This window comes from Panulirus ornatus, chromosome 27, assembly GCF_036320965.1.
Source record: "Panulirus ornatus isolate Po-2019 chromosome 27, ASM3632096v1, whole genome shotgun sequence".
NCBI lineage: Eukaryota > Metazoa > Arthropoda > Malacostraca > Decapoda > Palinuridae > Panulirus > Panulirus ornatus.
The window spans coordinates 18989881-19001990 of NC_092250.1; the positions used below are offsets into that span (position 1 = coordinate 18989881).

General features: G+C 39.5%; 1 long non-coding RNA gene across 2 annotated transcripts in view; it reads right to left on the reverse strand.

Moving 5' to 3' along the window:
• Positions 1-7778, reverse strand: part of LOC139757639 (uncharacterized) — a 34844-nt gene extending 27066 nt beyond the window's left edge. For both annotated transcript variants that reach the window (XR_011714689.1, XR_011714690.1), the window contains exons 1-4: positions 7634-7778; positions 6233-6488; positions 4705-4880; positions 2531-2672 (exon numbers count right to left, since the gene is read on the reverse strand). This is a non-coding gene — a long non-coding RNA (uncharacterized lncRNA). The remainder of the gene's footprint in view (positions 1-2530; positions 2673-4704; positions 4881-6232; positions 6489-7633) is intronic.
• Positions 7779-12110: the final 4332 nt, after the last annotated feature.

Below are 12110 nucleotides of genomic sequence, written 5' to 3' on the forward strand. Positions count from 1 at the left end.
TGCTTTGTCGCTGTCTCCCGCGTTTGCGAGGTAGCGCAAGGAAACAGACGAAAGAAATGGCCCAACCCACCCCCATACACATGTATATACATACGTCCACACACACAAATATACATACCTACACAGCTTTCCATGGTTTACCCCAGACGCTTCACATGCCTTGATTCAATCCACTGACAGCACGTCAACCCCGGTATACCACATCGTTCCAATTCACTCTATTCCTTGCCCTCCTTTCACCCTCCTGCATGTTCAGGCCCCGATCACACAAAATCTTTTTCACTCCATCTTTCCACCTCCAATTTGGTCTCCCTCTTCTCCTCGTACCCTCCACCTCCGACACATATATCCTCTTGGTCAATCTTTCCTCACTCATTCTCTCCATGTGACCAAACCATTTCAAAACACCCTCTTCTGCTCTCTCAACCACGCTCTTTTTATTTCCACACATCTCTCTTACCCTTACGTTACTTACTCGATCAAACCACCTCACACCACACATTGTCCTCAAACATCTCATTTCCAGCACATCCATCCTCCTGCGCACAACTCTATCCATAGTCCACGCCTCGCAACCATACAACATTGTTGGAACCACTATTCCTTCAAACATACCCATTTATGCTTTCCGAGATAATGTTCTCGACTTCCACACATTCTTCAAGGCTCCCAGAATTTTCGCCCCCTCCCCCACCCTATGATCCACTTCCGCTTCCATGTTTCCATCCGCTGCCAGATCCACTCCCAGATATCTAAAACACTTCACTTCCTCCAGTTTTTCTCCATTCAAACTCACCTCCCAATTGACTTGACCCTCAACCCTACTGTACCTAATAACCTTGCTCTTATTCACATTTACTCTTAACTTTCTTCTTTCACACACTTTACCAAACTCAGTCACCAGCTTCTGCAGTTTCTCACATGAATCAGCCACCAGTGCTGTATCATCAACGAACAACAACTGACTCACTTCCCAAGCTCTCTCATCCCCAACAGACTTCATACTTGCCCCTCTTTCCAAAACTCTTGCATTTACCTCCCTAACAACCCCATCCATAAACAAATTAAACAACCATGGAGACATCACACACCCCTGCCGCAAACCTACATTCACTGAGAACCAATCACTTTCCTCTCTTCCTACACGTACACATGCCTTACATCCTCGATAAAAACTTTTCACTGCTTCTAACAACTTGCCTCCCACACCATATATTCTTAATACCTTCCACTGAGCATCTCTATCAACTCTATCATATGCCTTCTCCAGATCCATAAATGCCACATACAAATCCATTTGCTTTTCTAAGTATTTCTCACATACATTCTTCAAAGCAAACACCTGATCCACACATCCTCTACCACTTCTGAAACCACACTGCTCTTCCCCAATCTGATGCTCTGTACATGCCTTCACCCTCTCAATCAATACCCTCCCATATAATTTGCCAGGAATACTCAACAAACTTATACCTCTGTAATTTGAGCACTCACTCTTATCCCCTTTGCCTTTGTACATATATATATATATATATATATATATATATATCCCTGGGGATAGGGGATTAAGAATACTTCCCACGTATTCCCTGCGTGTCGTAGAAGGCGACTAAAAGGGGAGGGAGCGGGGGGCTGGAAATCCTCCCCTCTCGTTTTTTTTTTTAAATTTTCCAAAAGAAGGAACAGAGGGGGCCAGTTGAGGATATTCCAAAAAAGGCCCAGTCCTCTGTTCTTAGCGCTACCTCGCTAACGCGGGAAATGGCGAATAGTTTAAAAGAAAGAAAAGAATATATATATATATATATATATATATATATATATATATATATATATATATATATTTTTCTTTTTCTTTTCTTTTAAACTATTCACCATTTCCCGCGTTAGCGAGGTAGCATTAAGAACAGAGGACTGGGCCTTTGAGGGAATACCCTCACCTGGCCCAATTCTCTGTTCCTTCTTTTGGAAAATTAAAAAAAAAAAAAACGAGAGGGGAGGATTTCCAGCCCCCCGCTCCCTCCCCTTTTAGTCGCCTTCTACGACACGCAGGGAATACGTGGGAAGTATTCTTAATCCCCTATCCCCAGGGATTATATATTTATATTTATATATATATATTCCTATATTATCATTATTATTATCATTACATCCTTGGAAAAAAACATTTCACTGATTCTAGCAACTTACCTCAATATTTGCTCATATCCATTCTCTAGCTGTCATATATTTTTTTCCATCCTTGACTGCCATTTCCCACATTTGCAAGGTAGCATCAGGAAGAGGTTGATCAAAAACCTTGGGCATTGTTGGTTTTCTAAATTTCATGGACATCTTAACAGGTACTCTCTCACACAAATATACAAGCAACTGTCATTTTGATAATATTTCTGGATTCTCTTAATAAACATTTTCCAAAAAATATAGCATGATGTACATATGTAACAATCTAAATAAATATGATGTATAAAATAATACATTCATAATCTTTATGTTGTAAATAGAGAATTATATGTATTTCTCATTTACTTACCTCATTATCTTCACAGGTTTTGCTCATTATGCTGTACCACACACAGATATCATGTCGCTTCTTATACTTTTCATGGGAAGATATGTCAAATAGTCATGCACGCCACAGGATGCTCACAGTTGGAATACACAGGTACACTTTCCTAGTCATCAAAAGATATTCAGAAAGACCAAAAATTAATTCTTTTCAAAATCTAAGAATATTTGGTAAAAAATATTTCCAACTAAAACACAACTAATCTGGTGAATATAGCCATGCTAATAATGCAGCTGCAGAAAGTTTCTCTCAGTTCTATTACATCCATAAAGAGACTCAATATTCAATGGAAACATATAGCAAACAATTTACTCTAATTGCAACATACATCCATCTACCACTTTTAATTCCATTTTCACTCACACAAAATAGGTCAGTTGCCTCTAGTCACTCAGTCCATTTGTACACATTCTCAAGCCATTTCCTATGTGTTATAAGGAGACATGAACCTCCACATTACCATTTCGTACTTCTAACCATATTACTTTGCATATGATGCTGATTTGTCACATGAGATAAATGTGACATCTTCATCTGTCAACCTCGTTTTGTACCTTTGGTTTTACTGCTATGTACTTTTCTAACCAGCTTGCCACATGCTATCCTTCCCACATAATCATTCTTTAATTCTATCTAGTTAATTCCAGCTAACTACACAAGTTTTCCATCTCTGTTGTTTGATTTTTCACCTGTCCTGGTCTATAAAAACATGGGTTTCACATCTAAGATCTCTGATGCACAATCTTTCATGAAAACTTCTTGCTCAGTAAATGCAAAATTCTTTCCAGTTACTAAAGCTTTCAGTAAAGTACAGCTCAAATTATTCTCTTTTGTGAGACTCTACTCCGAGCATTAGCTATCTCACTGCCACCCTTACTGATTTTCATAGTAAGATAACTAACCTCATCAACAACTTTCAGTTCTTCACAATTCAAACTAGCATTCTAATTCTTTTAAAAGTCAGAACCTTAGTTTTACTTGTATTTACTTTTCAGTAAACTAGTCCGACATGAATCAAATAGACACCATACCATTCCACCATTCCATCCAATGCCTCCTCCAATTCAACTAACAAAACAGTATCACGTAAATAAAATACCTCCGATAACTTTGTTCTTAAATCTAAATTGTACAAAGGTTTTTAAATAACATCTCATTAATCAAATTATTCCAATCACGATAATCAATGCAAATACAACTGATGGCTCAAGTTCAAGTGTGTTGTGTTGTCTGTTGTCATGGTGGGAATGGGGGCTCCGTCACTCCCAAAAGGAATTCATGCCAAAGACACATTTATGAACCAAAGGTGGGCCTAGTTGTTCCCACCCATAGGTTACTATATAACCTCACAATAGGAGAAAACACTGATAGCACTGTGAAAAGAACTGCTCACAAATCTAACCTCTGACCCAATCCATACAATAAAAGCCATAAAAAACAATCTTGGTTATGGGTAGTTGGAATATCATCATACTGGGCTTTGGTTGTAAGGTCAAAATTGGCAGCCACTAAATCTAGACATCCATCATCACAATGAAAGTTTACTTTAAAGCAAGTGAGGATATAAGTCACTAATGCAAATACCTTGCAAAAGAAGCTATAAATTCTGAACTAATATAGGGTTGCCTAGTTTTTAGAGACCTACCTTAAATCTTACTAAGACCAGGACTAGCTCTGCCATGGACAAAATATACCTGATTCAGAAGAAAGTAGATTTAACAAACTGTGTGCCTCTGGGCAAGTGTTGTAAAATGGAGGATACTTTTAGCAAAAGAAATGTTTAACACACATTAGCACTAGCAAGGGGGAAGTTTGGAGGCCTGTAATTGACCAGGTAATGCAGGCACTGTAGTGAGTCAATAAATTTCTAGAGCTTACAACCCTCTGCCCTGATCAATCGAGTATCAGACTCCCTCTACCTCATTATCTATTAATAATACTGTATATCCACCATGAAAAAAGTTATGGAAGATAGATAAAATGAAAAACTATATCTTGATAACAGTATATCGAAAAGTATATGAGGAATAAAATAAGACTGTGGCAAATCAAGCATTCATTTTCCATTAACAAAAAAGGACTGCTGATACATATTATGTAACAAAAATAAGCAAAGTTCTCTTTGGTACACATATTACCTCTCAGGTTATGTAACTATCATGTATAGTTTGTAAAGCATGGATGGCATAAATGGCTGGTTTGTAAAATGTTAACTGGGTCTGCCACTCCAAGATTCCTTGATGAAGAGCTACACATCAGTTGCCACATCTTAATGTTACAACTTCTCAACTTCATACCAAAGATGTTTCTCACTCTGAAATAATAAAAAAACATTAGTCTACATCTCTTCATGTACACAATTTCTCATCAAACTGACACTGTTTCCAAGCTAACTCTGCATGCATAACCTTTTCTTAAACTGCAAGTAACTGAATGGACAGGTAACTGACATAAGGAAAATTAAGAAACAATCATGTGAACATTTTCCTCAAAAATCTAACTTACCATTTCTATATATTAGACACAGTGTTCTCTACAAAATTAAAAAAAAATAACACCTATGTAACTGGATATCTATACTTTTCCCATTTCAATTTTCTCTTAGATATCTAGAATTACAGACTATCTAGGTTATGTAGCAGTTAGCATTTCTGACCATTGAGCATGCACATTGACGAGGATCAAACCCACATAGGCTCAAATACTGGTCACAGCAGTTAATCCAAACAAACCCAGCTGTTCATCCTCCCCTAGGGGCTGGTCGATAAAATAATTATCCGGCATAGGCTAGGGTGTGTGTGTGTGTGTGTGTGTGTGTGTGTGTGTGTGTGTGTGTGTGTGTGTGTAGACAAGAGTAAAAACAAGGTAGATACATATAAGGTTAATATATGGGGCAACACAAATGTAAAAATCTCTCCCTGTAACACACAAACAGTAATCACATTCTGGAAGAGAGGAGGAAAAAGGAGAGAATGGTGAGTGTCAGGGAAAGTGAAAAAAATTTAAATGCAGAGAGGTTTAAGAAATTCAAAATACTGAATATCACAGAGAGGTTAAAAGAGAGTCCTAAAGGAGTTCGGAAGTCCCCTTCTTTAAGCACTTACAAATAATCACACCAACTGAATTGAATATGAAGCAAATACTAAAGGGATAAAGATTACAACCATTTATTCAAACTATGTTCCTGTTTTGAACATTACTCTATTGAAGATATTGGTCTAACTGTTCACTGAGAATATTTGTGGATGAAATCTGCAAGGCCATTTTTAAACAGAGAATGGACCCCATGACAAAGACAGAGCAATAGCCTAGCCATCACAGAGGTGACTGAGCAGTATTCATAGACTCTAAGACAACATCTGACAATGTCCAACAAAGTGGAATAACTAATGTGGTCTTCTGGGCAGCCGTAAAAGGGTCATCCCTTCAGTAAGAGAAAGAAATAAAAAAAATATATACCTAAGCAAAGAATGGCACATGTCACACCAGAGCCCAGTTAAAATCATTCAACTTTTCAAAAGAAGTAAATGTCAAGATTACAACATCCCATACTTGGACAAAGAGAAGCAACAGCTCTGATCAAGGGAAGAACAACGAGTCACTAAAGGTGTTGACCAAGGCACTGCTGGAGGCCTATATAAACATACAGTGTACTGAAAACCTTACCTTATCTAAAAGAGCCTGGCCCTAGTTTTGCAGCAAGCCTGCATCTAGCTTTGATGACAGATTCAGAAAAGCCTTATCAGCAACATAGATATACATCGTTTGAGTGTAGAAATTAAGGTTAAGTTATCCCCAGCCATCTGGAGATGTGCATTGTGCATCATCTGGAGATGTGTAACAGGGATGCGCCACTTGGCACCAGCAGACTCTCACACATCTTAATACTTCTATTATTCTTTTCCAGCAAGTTTCAACATATCTGAAAAAAGATACATCTTACAATGAGTTTTGAAAGGAAATATGTTTTTTGTTTCTGAGAAAAAATACCAAAAATGCTGAATACAAATCTGGTGTTAAGATAACGTTTAGTCCTCTTAATGACACTCAATTAAGCTGTTAAATGAAGATTTTTGAAATATTTTCTGTTCCTTTGAGTCGTATTTACTGGGTATGTATCCAATACTTACTCAGTAAACACTGTGCAAAGGAACAGAAAATATCTTAAAATTGACTTCATTTAACAGTTTAATTGAATGTCATTAAGAAGACCAAACGATATTTAACACCAGATTTGTATTCATCAGGAGAAATTCTTATAATTATTTTTACAGGAAATCTATTTTTCAGAAAAATAATAAAAATTGTAGATAAGAGCTCATGGTATTTTTCAGCTCAAAAAACTCTGTTTCAAAATTGAAAGATAAGATATTCAAACACTTCTATACGTGTAATAATCATGGAAAATATATCATAATGCTCTCAGTTACTGATACATAATCAGTAAATAAGATGCAAAACAGAAATATTCTAAAACTGACTTAATTTAACAGCTTAATTGAGTGTTATTAAGAGGACTAAACGTTATTCTAACACCAGACTTATATTCAGCATGAAAAACACTTCTTATAATGAGTTTTCAAAAGTAATCTTATTTTCTGAGAAAAATACCAAAAATTGAAGGTAACAGTGACAGTGGCGTATCTAGGGTATGGCAGGTAGGGCAGGTGCCCTGGGCGCCACTTGAAGAGGGGCGCCACTCAGGTTCACTTTCTGACATATGTTACCCGACTGACATTTTGAGCGGTTTGGTTTTGTGAGATAAAAAAGAAACTCGCCTACTTTTCAACTATAGTAATATTTTGCAGCTATCCGTTGCATTACCGCTTCTACGTTACAATTTTAATCAAATAAGTCCTTAACTTTTAAGTCTTTAAGAGTATATATAAATTCAAATTTGGCCTAACTCTTCAACAGTTTATAATTACACTGTATAAATTTTTATATACACCCACTGTAGGTACATTTTTAATCAAGCCAGGGGCACAATTTCAGTGCTTGCCATAGGCGTTATTTCCCCTTGATACGACCCTGTCTCAGTTCAAAATTCAGTTATGCATCTCTTACCTGACACAAATATATATATTATTTATGATGAAAGTATTCATATTTCTGAACTTTCCCTCTGTGAGATCTATGACCCATAAATCATTTCGTTACTGGACGCTAGTCACAAAAATTCTGTACCAAAACAAAACAATGTCATCCATGTTGTAATTGCGTTCAAGTGATCTGGTAAAACAATGTTTGATATAAAGAATTAAGTTCGTATCCAGACAAAGAAGAAACAATAATTTTTTCCACATTGCTCTTATCAGAACGGTTCCCTAAACCATAAATAAACCATAAATAGCGAAATAACTTTTTAACATTCATAAATAGATTAATAAAAACAACCGAGAAACGTGTGATCATATAGAATTATAGACCTTGACCAGCAGGCCACACACACATGAAACATACTGAAGATGTATGTCAAAGGTCTAAACATGAACATTACTCTAACATGAAGTAACTTCCTGCAATCTGTGTGTGAGAGGAATTTGGGAGTTGTCGTCCCGAACCTGTCGCCATAGTCAAATATAGAATAGTTAAGTGACAAACTACTAGCTAATATCAGTCGAACTTAAGGGAATATTCAGCAAGCTGATCACACCATCTCTACAAGAGGCCCAAACCAGAACATGCTTCTCAAGTTTGGTTACTTTACCTTAAAGACACAGAACTTACAAAAACGGTCCAGTGATGGGCAGAAAAGATGAGAATTAAGGCACAAGGAAAAAGGTCTTACGTTTGCTCACCATAAAGGAGAGAAGAGTGAAGGGTGATTTGATAACAATCATAATCATAAACGTTTTTCAACCAGCATGATGTAAATAGAGTTCTTCATAAGTTGTAGGGATAGAACATACAGAGGCTACAACATGAAATAAACGAAGATATTTGTCACAACGGAAGAAAAGCAGTATTCTCATACTGCAGGGGTGGATGAATGGAATAAAGTGAGTTTCGAGACAGTATGTATACAGCATAAATACACCCTGCCGTGCAGCGTCACAACAGGATGATGCTGTTTCTCAACGTGAGAAGTATAGCGAGTATCTATGTAGAGAATACTGATTTACTAGGAAAACTTCGGGGAGTTGCGGAGTGACATTAGTGTTTTGAAGAAAACTGAGAGAAAATGTAAAGAGCAAGGTTATTAGGTTCAGGAGGTGTTGAGGGACAAGTCAATTGGGGTGTACGTTTCAACGGAGAAAAACTGGAGGAAGTGAAGTGTTTTAGATATGTGGGAGTGGACTTAGCAGCGGATGGAGTCTTGGAAGAGGAAGTGTCACAGGGTGGGGAATGGAGCGAAGGTACTGGGAGCGTTGAAGAATGTGTGAAAGGCGAGAACGTTATCTCGGAAAGCAAAAATGGGTATGTTAAAAGGAATAGTGGTTCCAACAATGTTATATGGTTGTGTGGTATGGGCTATAGAAAGGGTTGTACGGAGGAGGGTGGATGTGTTGGAAATGAAATGTTCGAGGACAATGTATGGTGTGAGTTGGTTTGATCGAGTAAGTAATGAAAGGGTAAGAGAGATGTGTGGTAATAAAAAGAGTGTGGTTGAGAGAGCAGAAGATGGTATGTTGAAATGGTTTGGACACATGGAGAGAATGAGTGGGGAAAGATTGACAAAAAGGATATATGTGTCAGAGGTGAAGGGAACAAGGAGAAGCGGAAAATCAAATTGGAGGTGGAAGGATGGAGTGGAAAAGATTTTGAGCCATCGGAGCCTGAGCATACAGGAGGGTGAAAGGCGTGCAAGGAATAGAATGAATTGGAACGATGTGGTATACCGGGGTGACGTGGTCACTGGATTGAACCAGGGCATGTGGGGCGTCTGGGGTAAACCATGGAAAGGTCTGTGGGGCCTGGGTGAGGAAAGGGAGCTGTGGATTCGGTGCATTACACATGACAGCTAGAGACCGAGTGAGGTAGCGCCAGAAACAGCCAAAGAAGGACCACATACACTTTCTTCATCTCGACCTCCGACATCACAACCGGGACCGCCGGGCTCTCTTCCTTTCCTTTTCTTTTTTCTCTCTCTTTCCGTCACATCCATTCTCTAGCTGTTATGTGTAATGCACCTATACCACAGCTCCCTATCCACAACCAGGCCTTACAGATCTTTCAGTGGTTTCCCCTGGCCGCTTCACGTACCTTGGTTCAGTCCATTGACAACACGTCGGCCTCGGTATATCACATCATTCCAATTCTCTCTACCCCGTGCACGCCTTTCACTCTCCTGCATGATCTGGTCCCAATTACACATAATCTTTTTCACTCCATCCTTCCATCTCCAACTTGGTCTACCCCTTCTCTTTGTCCCCTGCACTTCTGACACATCATATCCTCTTGTCAACCTCTCCTCACTCATTTTCTCCATATGTCCAAACCATTCTAGTTAACCCTCTTCAGCTCTCTCAACCACATTGTTCTTATTACTACATCTCTCTTACCCTCTTCTTAGTTACTTGATCAAACCTCCTCACGCCACATATTATTCTCAAACACACCTACTATTCGCACATCCTCATATGTAGCCCATGCCTCACATCCATATCACATCGGTGGCGCAACTATACCATAAGACATACCCATTCTCCTACTCCTAGACTAACTTTCCACACATTCCTTAATGCTGCCAGGAGTGGGAAGAACCCTTCCTCACTCACCATCCTACGATTCAATTCCACTTCCATGGTGCCATTCGCCGCCACGTCCACTCCCAGGTATCTAAAACACTTCACTTCCACCAATTTTCTTTTCCAGCACAATGCACATTCCAAACAGACTAGCTCCACCTAAAGATCTTGCTTTCCTTCACATTTACTCACAAGTTGCTCTCACATGCTCTCCCAGACTCAGTCACCAACATCTGCTGTTTCTCAGTCGAATCAGCCACTAATATTGCCATGAGCAAAGAACAACATACTCACTCCTTGACGCCGTCTCATCCCCTACAGACTACTTACTTGCCCCTCTCCAGGATCCCTGCATTTGCCCCTCCTAGCATCCCCAACTACAAACAAACAGCCGCGGTGACATCGCACATCCCTGCCGCACACCGACCTTCACGTGGAAACACTCACCCTCCTCGCTTCCTAGTGTTGCACATGCCTTTCACTATTGATAAAAACTTCGCACTGCTTAAAGTGGCTTTCCTCCCAGATCATATATTGGTAAGACCTTCCTCGAGGCATTTGTATCCATCCTCTTATATGCGTCCTCCAGATCCATGAATGCCACATCAAAATCATTCTGTTTTTCTAAGTATTTCTCACACACATGCCTTACTGTAAATATCTGATCTACATATCCTCTACCACTCCTTAAACCACTCTCTTCGTCCCCGATCCGATTCTCTGTACATGCCTTCATCTTCTCAATCACTAGTCTCCCATAGAACTTACCAGGTACACTCAATAAACGTGCAGTTCGAACACTAACCATAGTCTTCCTTGCCATTATACAACCATCTCAATATATATATATATATATATATATATATATATATATATATATATATATATATATATATATATATATATATATATATATATATATATATATCGAATAGTTGTTCACTATTATACAGTCCCATAGGCTAGCGGATAGCATTCCTGCCTCTTGCACAGGGGTCCCGGGTTCGATTCTAGCTGTTGGAGGTTTCTATGTTCTATGAAGGTGCGCGTTCATATGCACTTTATTCGTATATACATATATATATTGAGAGCCATGATGGGGCATTTTTGACCATGAGGCTCGATCATCCTCAGTGGACAAAAAAAAACTACAACTTCTTACTCCAAAGGTGTACATCACTTTTCTGCCACTGATTGTAGCACAACCTTGTACCTACAGGAGCGCCAACATGGGAAACCCAGGGACACAGCATGATCATGGTGGTGGTGGTGCTGGCGGCCGCCATGAATGCAAAGCACAAGGGCTCAGCCGTCATTAGGTCTCCCGCCACCATGCCTCGCCTGCAGCCTGTCCATACTGGTGAGGGAGGGAGCAGCATGATGCTTGTAATACAGGTGAGGGAGGGAGCAGCATGATGCTTGTAATACAGGTGAGGGAGGGAGCAGCATGATGCTTGTAATACAGGTGAGGGAGGGAGCAGCATGACGCTTGTAATACAGGTGAGGGAGGGAGCAGCATGATGCTTGTAATACAGGTGAGGGAAGGAGCAGCATGACGCTTGTAATACAGGTGAGGGAGGGAGCAGCATGATGCTTGTAATACAGGTGCGGGAGGGAGCAGCATGATGCTTGTAATACAGGTGCGGGAGGGAGCAGCATGATGCTTGTAATACAGGTGAGGGAGGGAGCAGCATGATGCTTGTAATACAGGTGCGGGAGGGAGCAGCATGATGCTTGTAATACAGGTGATGGAGGGAGCATTATGATGCTTGTAATACAGGTGAGGGAGGGAGCAGCATGATGCTTGTAATACAGGTGCGGGAGGGAGCAGCATGATGCTTGTAATACAGGTG